Source organism: Hordeum vulgare, chromosome 7H (genome assembly GCF_904849725.1).
Source record: "Hordeum vulgare subsp. vulgare chromosome 7H, MorexV3_pseudomolecules_assembly, whole genome shotgun sequence".
Taxonomy (NCBI): Eukaryota; Viridiplantae; Streptophyta; class Magnoliopsida; order Poales; family Poaceae; genus Hordeum; species Hordeum vulgare.
The window spans coordinates 173,405,804-173,418,147 of record NC_058524.1 but is presented as its reverse complement, the minus strand read 5'-3'; positions in this window follow the sequence as shown (position 1 = coordinate 173,418,147).

Here is a 12,344-nt window from a genome sequence, read left to right as displayed (position 1 = left end):
TTGCCGGGGATATGATGAGAGAGTCATGGGTCAGGCAAGTTGCGTTGGAGCAATGCTGGTCCACCCGAATGGTATCACGAGGTCAGTACTCCAAAGTGTGGGTAAAGTGTGCAACCTCTGCAGAGTGTCAAACCAATTGGAATAGCGTGTCCACGGTAATGGACAGCCCGACCAGACCTTAGTAGATGGCCAACCGTGTGGATGTTAGTAATGATGGAAGAACCCTCGAGTTGAATCGAGATGCTTGATAAGCATTCCGGTGGTTGTGAGACAACCCCGGACATGAGTAAGTGGATATTATAAAGACAAGTGGTATTATTCCTAATTTGTTGCCATGCTATTGTTTGCTGCATTGCTTGGTTATTATGAGCTTGCGAGTACATTCCAGGTACTCACATGGCGTATCATGCGAGATGCAGGAGAAGTCGAGGACGGAGGTCCTGATGATGCGTACTAGGAAGTGTCCACAACAGTGTCCCTGTGTATGGAGTTGTCGCTATGTTCCGCTACACTGTAGAAGTACTTAGTAGTTTCAAGGCCCCACTATGTCTCATAAATAATGTAGATATTGTGCAGCACCAAGGGTGCCTTTGGCCTCGCTATCATTGTAAGATATGTACTTGTAACCTTATGCTATCAATAAAGCCAGTTCAACTCTGTTCCAAGTTGTTGAGTGTTTCCAGAAGACATGATCTCTGGGTTGGAAACACTCCTAATGCAATTCACTGAATCGGGGTGCGACATGATGATAGCTTGCAAGTATAACTTTAACTTACCATATTATACAAGTAAAAATTTACTGAGGACACTGTTAAAAATAATATATCATTTGTTTTTCTTATTTTATGGTTTCATTGACTTTAGAAACATATTCATATAGTTTCACTGTCAGATGGTATCCATGTTTAAAATGTTATAAGTTTCCCAATAAATTTTGTAATTGAGAGACAAACATACTTACAAAGGTAATTTAAATGGGTATTTTCATTGTTTACGTGTCATAGTCATATGACTAAATAAGTTCTTAGTAACTCTATTGGTACAATTTATTTTGTTATTCCATGTGAAGATCACATTAAGACCGCCTAATATATGCTAAACTCGCATAATTATTTTCAAACATAGGATTTTATAATTGTGCATCTCACACGAAAAGTCCATGATCTAAATGTTAACATCACAGGATACTATAGGCTACGCCCAAATGGCAACCATGGTTAGAAATATAGTACTTTTACCATTCAAAATGGTTATCCACCCATAAATAAATGTTATAGAAGTTAACTTCAAATGTGATTTTTTATTTAGAAGTTTATTTCCAATGGTTATAGAATTAATTATTTGATATTACGAGATGTGGATATCCATGAGAGCATAGGTTTAATTTTAAGACACAATCGACAATCTAAAGATGATGCCGTCGCATTTGCGAGGGCCACTTTGCTAGTTTAAATAAAATAGTAAAATAACTTTTAAAATAATAATATTGTGGTTTTGGGAAGTAGTTTTGATAATGGGGTTAAAATAAAATATTTCGTGAAAAATAGCTTCCCTAATTTGAGGACTTGTAGTACAAATCCCAACTCAAGGTTTTTTGAAAGCTTAAATCAAGGAAATGCTTTTTTGGTGAAAATGAGGTTTGGTAAAAATAGCTTTTGGTCCTACACACATGGCATGATCATTAGGCAAGGGTTTGGGTCAAGGAGCTGAGTTTAAAGAGTAGTAGGAGCACTGGATTCAAACACAAGCAATAGGCAAGCAACCAAACATCACATCAAGCATCATAAGGATTCACAAAAAAATTAATTGGTCATCATTTTGAGATAAGTTAATTCAGTCAGGAGAGCTAAACACAGGGTGTTACACAAGTGCACCCATTGGGTGTACCCCCGAGAGTCGGGCCGGCTGGAAATTCGCCTGGTCGAGTCTTATTCACGGCTAATCTTTTGCTTTCTTGCGTCGCAAGAGCACCACGATAACGGGGCGCAAGCCCACAATGCGTTGTTGAACCGGCTCCAGGAGGCTGAGGGACAACTGGGCAACTTTCAGGACCGGCTAGAGCGAGCCGGCTTGGAACGTGACGCCTTGCACGCTGAGGGCGCCCGACTGCGCCAGGAGATAGAGCTTCTCCAGGCAGAGAAGAAGGATTGCGAGGCGGCCCATCAGGCGGAGTTGGAGCTGCTACGAGCCGCCCACCATGAAGCCGTGTCGCAGAAGGAGGCATCCCATGCCGCCGAGCTGGAATAGTTGGAGAAGTTGCGCCATGGCGAGAAGGCGCAACAGGATGCATCCCTGAAGGACAAGGATGCCCAACTGACGAAGGAGGTCGAGGCGGCGCAGACCATGTTGGACGAGCTTGCCCGTCAGATCGAGGAGTATGCGGCCCGGGACCACGAGCTTGAAGAAGAAGCGAGCGAAGTCAACATCTTTCTGACAAGTGAGTCATCCCCGACATATTTTGTCTTTTTGTTGTTGATTTTGTCTCCTCTTTTTTCCTTTTCCTCACGACGTGCCCCCGACATTTTCCCCCAGGCCTATTTCCAGGGACGCGGGCGGCAACGAACGCGGCTGTGGAGGCCCACCATGAAGAACGACGAGCTGCAGGCGCCGAGGTGAGGGCCGACGCCGACTGGACCGTAGATGAGGTGGTAATTGCCGCCAAGGCCCGTCTACAAGAGTTGGTGCGGTCCATGACCCGGCTCCAGGACGCCGGGATGGCGATGGTGAATGCCCTCTAGCCGGACGCGGTGGAGCCGGCGTCGATGAGCCAGCTGTCCCGATGGCTCGAAGTGGGGAGCGCCCGGCTGGATGCCTGGCGCGCGTCAGCGGCGCGAGCCAGGGCGTATATGGCGCTTCGGCTTGCCAACTCATGGTATTACAACCTTGACTTCGGCCTGCTCGCGCTGCAGCACGTCGACATGGAAGCGAAGTTGGCCGCCGTCGAGGATGAGCTGCAGATGCGAGCCAGCGGCATCACATTCTTCGCCGCGTGGAACGAGTACATCATGGAACGAAGGGCTGACGGAGGTCCGATCCTAGAATATCGCTACCGGCTAGCCCTCACTGATCCCGATGGTAGCTCTAGGGAGACGACTTTCGAGGACGCCGATTCCAGCGACGAAGCCTACGCCGACTAAGCCGCGGGTGGAGGCTCTCGCCCGAGAGGACGACGGAGCGTCTACCTCAACTGCCGCGGGCGATGCCGAAGCCAAGGGTGAAGCCACCACTAGCTGAAGTTTTTCTATTTACTACATTTCTTGTTAATTCAGCAGTTCCACCGACTGGGGGTGTAATGTAATGAACCTTAGTTGTGAGCCTTTGCGTGTTTTGTGGGTTATATGCTTGTTTGTCTTAAATGCGCATGAGAAGGCTGTGCTTGCCGACTCTCTTTTCTGTCTTTTGTTCCCCCTTGGCTTCCATCTACCCAAAAGCTTGCCCCTTCCAGCTTCCGCCCCGCCAGTCCGAGAGTCGGGAGCCGGTCTGTGACTGGGACGGGGCTTCGGCCTTTTGAGGTATCATCCTTAGATTTATTGAAGCTGCGATGATAGTTATACATGGAACGAGTCAGCACAGGCCGTCTAAAAACGAGGATCAGAAACGATCAGACCAACCCGAGCCGACGACCCCTTCATTGTCGAACTTTGTATGCAGTCGGCCTTCCATCCCAAAGACCCGCTAGATGGACAGCCGGGAGCCGCTCTGTAGCTTGCGCGGGGTGGTAAGGGTTTTGGCTCGACACGCACCATGTGTTCGACTACGGCTAGGAGGTTAATTCGGGACGGCTAGCAAGCCGCCGAGCCCGAGGAGTCGGATCGAGGAACTTACTCTTAAAGCGATAACTCATTTAGTAAATCGAAAAGGTAAGCTCCAGGTGTTGGCTTGAGGCACCCGTTGCATTTATTGAATCCCAAAAGGTAAAGGATCCATAAGTACACATTTTTCTCTCTTGTTCTAGCAGTAGAACGAGCGAAGCAGTGCGCATTCCAAGGACGCTTCGTTTCTTCGCCGTAGGCATATCTCATGCGCTTCTGCGACTTCTGGGCGTCTATTAGATAGTACGCACTGTTGTGCAGCGCCTTGCTGGTGATGAAAGGTCCCTCCCATGGGGAAGCGAGCTTATGCTGGCCGGTCGTTCACTGGATTCCTCTAAGTACCAGGCCCCCCTCATGGAAAGAGAGGGGCCCGATCCTTTTTCCATGGTAGTTCCTCAGCTTATGCTGGTAGATGGTCGTTCGTCTCACGGCCAGCTCCCGTGCCTCCTCGAGCAAATCAACACCGTCTTCTCTTGCCTCCCTTGCATCCGCGTCCGTGTACATGGTGATGCCCGGCGAGTCAAACTCGACATCCGTGGGGATGACCGCCTCGGACCCGTAGACGAGGAAGAATGGTGTGAAGCCGGTTGACTGGTTCAGCATGGAGCGGAGGCTCCATAGCATAGCTGTCAACTCTTCGATCCAGGAGCCGGCTGACCTGATGAGCGGTGCCATGAGTCTTGGCTTGATGCCGGCCAAGATTAGGGCGTTTGCCCTTTCCGCCTAGCCATTTGACTGCGGGTGCACGACCGATGCTAGTTCAAGTCGGATGCCCTCCTTGGCGCAGAAGAGCACCATTGCACCTTTGGCGAAGCTGATGCCGTTGTCGGTGATGATGATGTGGGGGACGCCCTAGCGGACGGTTATGTCCTTGATGAACCTCACGTACGTGGGACCGTCAAGCTTCTTGATAAGTCTGGCCTCGATCCACTTGGTGAACTTGTTGACGGCTACCAGGAGATGCGTCATGCCGCGTCGGGTGGTCTTGAATGGCCCTACCATGTCGGGCCCCCAGATGGCTAAGGGCCATGAGAGGGGGTGTCACACCATGTTTTTACCTCACTTCAACTGTAGTTTTCAAAATATGAATAAAACTTTTTAAACAAATGCTATGAGTGCAATGATTGTCATTGATTGTGTGTATGATTTATTGAGTGACCCCAAAACTAGCTTTTATAACATGACTATTTCATAAAAACCTTCTTCTCATTTTTGATTATTTCAAAACCTTGCTTTGGGTTGCACTACAAGTCCCTGATGGCAAGGGAGTGCCTTTACCCAAAGATGGTAATCGGGTTTTAGAACTAATTTAACTCTCCAATATCATAAAATAATTATTTTTCAAAATATTTTCCTATTTTATTTGCATGTCCATTTGTGAGGCCAGAAATGATATTTCTGTATGAAAAATTACTTTTCTGCCTTAGAAAATCTAAGAAAATTTGGAGATACTCAGAGGACATATATTTTCCATACATAAGATTTTCAACCCCTATTTATGTACAAAATATTTGAGAAAACCCTTGAAAACCAATTATGTCTGTTTTGACCTTTTGAAATATTTCCAATGGAAATATTTCCAATAAATTCCCATAAAATTCTAGAAATCTTCCCAAGCTATATTTGGTGGCCATACCGAGTTTAACCCCACTCCAAGGTGGTTTGGTTCACGAAATAATCCTAAAACCCTCTGTGTCCAGAATCAAGTTGAAGCAACTCTACATAGCAAAGTTTGTCCAAATGGCTTGTAACTTTGCAAGAGTGCTCAACACCCCAAATAAGGAGTCTCTGCCAAAAATGGGATTTGCAGGGGGTAATCTACCCAGATTCTCTTTGGAAGGGATAGATCTGCCCATTTGGGGGTGATTTCAAGTTTGCATTGCCAAACTTGTCCAGTGAAGCTCAAATTTGGTGGAGCATCCTATTTTTGCATCAAACTTAACCCTGTTAACTTTCATCACAAGTGGTGAAGTGTAGCTACCCCAAACACCTGTCGAACACCTTCTACCAGCTTAGTAAAACAGCTCTTACCTCACTCCACACCCATACACTTTCCTCCAAACTCTTAGTCCAAGCAGCCAGCACCACTCCCCAACTGCAGATGAGTGGTCCCTCTCCGATTCCAAGCAGAAGAGCCAAAATCCCCATTTTAGTTTCTGGTTCAAGGCTGGTATCATACCTTTAATCACTTCCCTTGACCAACAAGGAGTCTCTCGGCTCTCAAACGGCTAAGGATCTTCCAGCCCAGCCCGAGGACACGCCAGACATGGCCAAGGAACCCCAGAGCGCGCCAGCATGCCGTGGCATGCCAAAACTGCGCTCTGGGCATGCTATAGGGTGCACCCGAGGCAAAGGTGGCCAGCCCCGGCGGGTTCAAGGCTCCCCTCGATGCCTCTCCACATCCCCGACAACCCTCCTGCATCAAGGCAACCTCAAGGCCCCTCCTCCCTCGCTTTGTTGACCCGAGCGACAAGTTCCCGCGCGCGCCAGTTCCGACCAGAAGAACGCGGCCACACATGCACACTCCTCCTCGCTCCCTCTCCCTATCAATGACTCACAGGGTTCCTTAATCACGTCTGCAATACCGTGGTTTCGAGCCCGAGCCCTCTCTGCCCCTCCTGCGAGCCACGTGAAACCACCGGCGCTTCCCGCTCGGTGCACCGTCGAGGGCCTATTAATAGACCTCCCACTCACCCCCACTCCTGTAGAGCCTAAATCAAACCCCTAGCCACTCCATTCGAGCACAGCGAGCTCCGGTGCTCTAGATCGACCGAGGCCCCGCCACTTCGGAGATCCGTCGATCTCGAGCAACATGTCAGCTCCAACGCGCCTCTCTCCTCCTCCGCGACTGTAGTGAGCTCAGGAAGCTTCCCCATCACTTCCCCGAGCTAATCCCTGCTCGTAGCACCCACTTCATCCACCTCCCGATTCGGCTCCGCCATGGCCACCTCGTCGCCTGTGAACCAGGGCCTCCTCGTCATCCCTTCGACCACCAACAGGTAGGCGACGATGTGTTGGTTCCATTCCTGCCGTCGTTGGGGCTCGAGGGCGTCGGTATCGCCATCGGCGTGCCTCCCCTCCCCACTGTCCAGAGGTGGAAGACGACCCCGACAGGTGTGCCCCACCTTTCGGTGGCTCATCTCTCCCCCCTCTCTCCTCTAAGCCGCGCACCGCACGGGCTCGCGGGTCAGGTTTGAACCTGACGACGCGCGTGCCTAGGCAGGCTGGCTGGTTGGCCACTTGGGCCGGCCCAGCCACAGGCCGAGCCACACCAGGGCTGAGCCCTTTTTATTTTTCTGTTTCGATCCTATTTTAAAAGATTTTTGTAGAATTTATTATCCAATATAATTTAATTATTTGTCGGGACCCCGATCCTAAGCCATAGGAATCCAGCCTGTAACACATCGCATCCCTTTGTGGTCTCACGCACGGTTAACTCCACGGCTGCAGCCTTACCTTAGCCGGGACCATTTGCGTCTTTTGACTCACGTATGCGATAGTGTCGCTAGCAATCCAATGTCAAAGAACCCGGATCGACATGTCTAGTCATAAACCAAAGTGGCAGTACCGCACAAGGACAGGCATACATGACCCAACAAAGCAGGTGTCAGTCATCAGCGAATGTAGACGAGTCGTAGCAAGCTACAAGGACTCCATTACATCGCGTGACATTTCCCCAAAGGGGACAGACACAGCACCTAAGAAGGACACATGCCGGTCAACCAATGTGTCCGGAGCAGTAGCAAACTACCAAGGCTCGTTGGATCACAAAGGGGCATTTCCTTGTAAGGAGTGCTACTAAAGTTCACGACTAGGTAATCGAACCCCATACATATCAAGTACGACACACGTACACATGGCATACCGATATGTATAGATACATCAATGGCATCACAACATAACCATAAACATACAACATTTATTTAAGAGGCTCGGAAGAGCCACACACATAATATTACACATTAAGGGTCTCACGACCCATAATAGCAGTCATACAATTACAAGCCAGCGGAAGAGTTATAAATTGTCTGGGTACAGACAGGGCAACTAGAAGGCACATGGCCTGACTACACTACAGAGCCGATGTAGGGCCAGATCGTAGCTGGGACACCAGCTACTCGTCGTCGTGGATGTCTACGAAGAACCCTCCATTAGGGTCATTAGCAACCTCTGCAACATTTATTAAGCAAACATGAGTACGAAGGTACTCAGCAAGACTTTAGGATGACTAACTACTCATGCAAGGTATCAAAAGGTATGGTGGGGTTTCATGCGGGAAGCTAGCATATGACTCGTGGCTAGACACTTACATTTTTAAATAATTTTGACAACTTGATTTCTCGCACACGAGTCCACTAACACCACAACAATACACTATCGTGGAATCATTCCGTCGCCGTACGGAAATGCCGTCCACGACACTCACGCTTATCTTGGCAATTTTATGAGTAGCCGTTGAAGTTATCTATGAACAACATATGTCTCCAAGTAGTCCATATCCGCGGACGCGGCTATTCGAATAGATCATAACCCTGCAGGGGTGTACTTCGTCACACACGCTCTCGCCACTTATCGCCATGTGCACGTCATGCACCTCGGCAACCTTCAAGCGGAAGCCCAGCGAGGGAGTCGGCCACGACCGTTAACCACACTAGCACCTAGTCCAGGTTTATCCCCTATCTGAGAGTAACCCATGCGGAAGTCCGACCGCAGTTTCCGACACGGCCTCAAACGATGTGCGTAGGGTTCCCAAGCCCACCATCCGGGTGCCACTTGGTACACCGTGCCACTGCCTACCGCATCACGGCCCACCTCTCAGGTCAGCACCATGCACGGCCTCCAGCATTACTATAAACACCAGAAACTACTTGCAACTCCTGGACCGAGTACTACGCGATTAATAGGACGAGCGGGGTCATATTTCAGGGCCCAGCACGTGGTAGTATCTAGTCTTGGAATACATACACGGAACTCAGTTCCTAAGGACGGTTCCAATGAAACAACCCGCCATGTACTCCTACACAGCCTTTCACCGGTACCTTTACCAAATCAAGTTCAACACACAACCTTTGCTCACCGAACACATTCCACATTTCTGTTCATCTCCCAGATGACAGACCATACACAACTCTAAGCATAGCATGCATAGCAGGATAAGGCACATCATAGCTCAAGCAACTATCAGGTATGCTAGGTTGCAAGGTTCGGCTATTTACCGTGACAAGGTTAGGTCATGCAAAGGAAGTGGGTTCAACTATCGTGGCAAAAGCAGTTGAAGCATTTGATCCTAATGCAATAAATAAGTGCAGGAGCAAGAACATGGGAATTGTCGGGATGATCAAAAGGTTGCTTGCCTTGTTGCTCAGAGGAGGAACGATATCCGTCAGACGGATATTCGGTGGAATCCGGGGGTGCGGAGCCTACCGAAATGAATGGCAACATTCAATAACAATCATATGCACTCAAAATGATGCATGAGCATGGCATTAGAATGCAAGGTGATAAGTTATTATAATCAATATGTATTAGGTTTAGAGTTGATTTGAATCACATTCGGATATCAATTCCAAACGGGGTATTCGGATACCGTTTTAATTGATTGGACCTGATGCTCAGATCAACTTGATGTTAACATGCATGAAATATCATGTTATGGTACTGATTTGTAATTAGGACAGTGGTGATCATTGTATTCATAATGAAATTTGAATAGTTTTCCAAATTCCATTTAAAAAGTAATTATAAGAATTGAATTATTCCTTATTCCACAATTTAGGGTTCTGTAACTTTTTCAAACATAGTTGAAAATAGCATATTCAGAATCCTTGAATTTTTCTGATACTTTTTCATATATAAATTATTTTCATTGGAGTTACAGATTAATTTCTATGAATTTTACAAGTTTTAGCAATTTCCTGGAATTATTTCTATACTCGAAATACTTTTATTGCATCAGCATGACATCAGCAGGTCCATCTGGCCGTTGAAAGTCAAACCTGACAAGTGGGACACACTGGTCAGTCTCTCTGGTCAATTTTAGATTAAGATTAAACTTAATTAACTGATTAACCTTGCTGGACCCACATGTCAGTGACTGATTAACTTATTTGATTTATTTTTATTAGTTTTAAACTTGCCAGAGGCTGGCCCACCAGTCAGTGGCTCAGGCCAGCCGAGATCCACCGGCGGCGAGGTCGTCCTCACCGGCGGGGAGCCTCTGGCGACCACCAGCACGGCAGAGGGGCTCGGAAATGGTGCTCAGTGGGCCAAATGCTGCGCGGAGAGCACGAGAGGAACGACACATCTCCCGCAGCTCCATTTCTGCACTTAGCCGGGGCTGATCTGGCCGGAGATGACGCCGGCGACGAGCTTGGCGGCGGCCAAGGCTCGGGCGTCATCGGGGTCATTGATCCAGAAGAAACTACGCTCGGTTCTTAGCTGCTACAGCATCTACGCGTCGACCTGAAGCTGCTGGTGCCCTCGGAAGGACGAGCTGATCATCGGAGGGCTACCGGCGACGAGCGGCAATGGTGGTCCTCGTCGGGCTCCGGTGAAACTAGAGCTAGAGGAGGGGATCGACGGGAAAAACTTAGGGGAAACTACCGCATGCTCACGGGGAGTGCAGAGCAGGGCTTAGACGGCTCGGGGAAGGCCTGGGTGCGATGAATCGACAGGAGAGGTCCGGCGGCCAGAGGTGGAAGACGATGGCGCCGCGGGCGTTGTAGGGCTCGGGGTGGCTTCGGCTTCTACAGGGAGGACCAGACCGACGAGGCTGAGCTAATGGCGTGCTCTGGGAGAGGATCCTATGGCTAGGGGCACGGGCAGCTCGAGCTTTGCTCGGCTCCAATGGCGGCAGCAAGGAGGAGGAAGAGATCCGGGAGGAGGGAGAGAGCCGATGCGGGGAATGGATAGGTGAGGCCTCGGGGAGCTTATCCGTGGCCTTGCCAGCACGAGCCGGCGGCCAGGCAGGCGCACAGTTGCGGGGCCGCGCCGGAGGAGGCGGCGGCCACCTCCTGCTGCCTACTGGCAGGAGGAAGACGATAGGGCTTAGATGGGCTGGGCCAGGCTATAGGCGACAGGTAACTCTTTTCCCTTTTTCTTCTGTTTTGTTTTTTTCTGTTTTGCTAACTATTGTTTTGCTATTTATTTCAGCTCCAAAACAAACAGTAAAAACTATTTTAGACCTCCTGAAATATTGTTATAACATTCCCAACCATTTCCAAAGTTTTCAACATTTTTGGAAATTTATAGATTCTGATTTCAAATTTAAAGTTTGAAACCAGTGGCTTTTGTATTAATTTAAAAATGCTTAAGGTGTCAAGAAAATGGTTTTCTCCAATGCTCATTTACTTTCATGATTTATCAGAAAGTTTGAACATTTCTTGAGGCCATTTTGGGTTCATTGATTTGAACTAGTTTGAGATTTTCTTTAATTGAAATAGTGGCTAGGGTTTTGGGTTTTTCCTTTGCCACTTTGTTGTTTTTGTTGAAACTTCTTAGATGCAAATGCAAAGAAGACATGAGCACAAGACTAACTTGCTTAAGGGTTAGGGATGTGACATTATTTTTCACCACAATTCTTCTAAAAATGAGTAGAATTTAATAGACCCATTGAACAAATTTTTATGACAACTTTTCTGTATAGAGATAATTAAAAGGCTCATTTTGAATACTTTAGCTTCTGTTAAATTGATTTTTAAAAATAACATTTTACCAAAACTAGAGACAAATATTTTTCAAAATTATAATATAGAGTTATCACAATAGGGTAACATTTTTAAAGTGAGTTTGTGCTCTGTTTTTGAGTGAGCTACTTATTATTTTATTATCTACTATGATGATAGATTCCACGTTTGATGAAGGAGTTGGACTCGAAGACCCCAAAGACCCCGGATACTTAGCTGATCAAGGCAAGCAGCCCTTTGACCATGTTGAGCAAATATTATATTGCATTCTAGTAGAGCAATTATTCCTGTTGCATATGATCATGAATATTTGATAAATCATCGATATGATGTTTCCGATGGCTCCTCCGGAGCACTTTGATTTGAGCATGATCCTAGCACCTATGAGGATCATGCTAATATCATGTTGACAAGTAGAGCTAAGCATAGTAGAAGCATGAGCATGATGATGGTAAATATCAAAGGTATGTGAAAACCCCGTCGGGTGCCACTAATGCCCGTGGGTGATGATGAGTTAGGTGGCCACTTATGAATAAGTGGTGCACCGGGTAATTTTGGTGTGAGTGGTTTCGGAAATGGGAATAGGTTTATGATGTGTCGACCGTCCCAACCTTACATGTGCGACCACGTTACCCCTTTATGGGACAGGGCTTTGTTGACTACTTTGGTCGGTGCTAGCAAAGAGCCACATTACTAGTGGCGGGAGTGATATGTGGTCATCCTCGTGATAGGGTCGTACCAAGTAGGTCGACTATGCCTTTTTTACGTGTTCCGGGCACACCGTTGGTCCCCGCATGGATGATACAATCCAGAGTTGGTGCTCGTAGGACATACATCATGTGGGCTG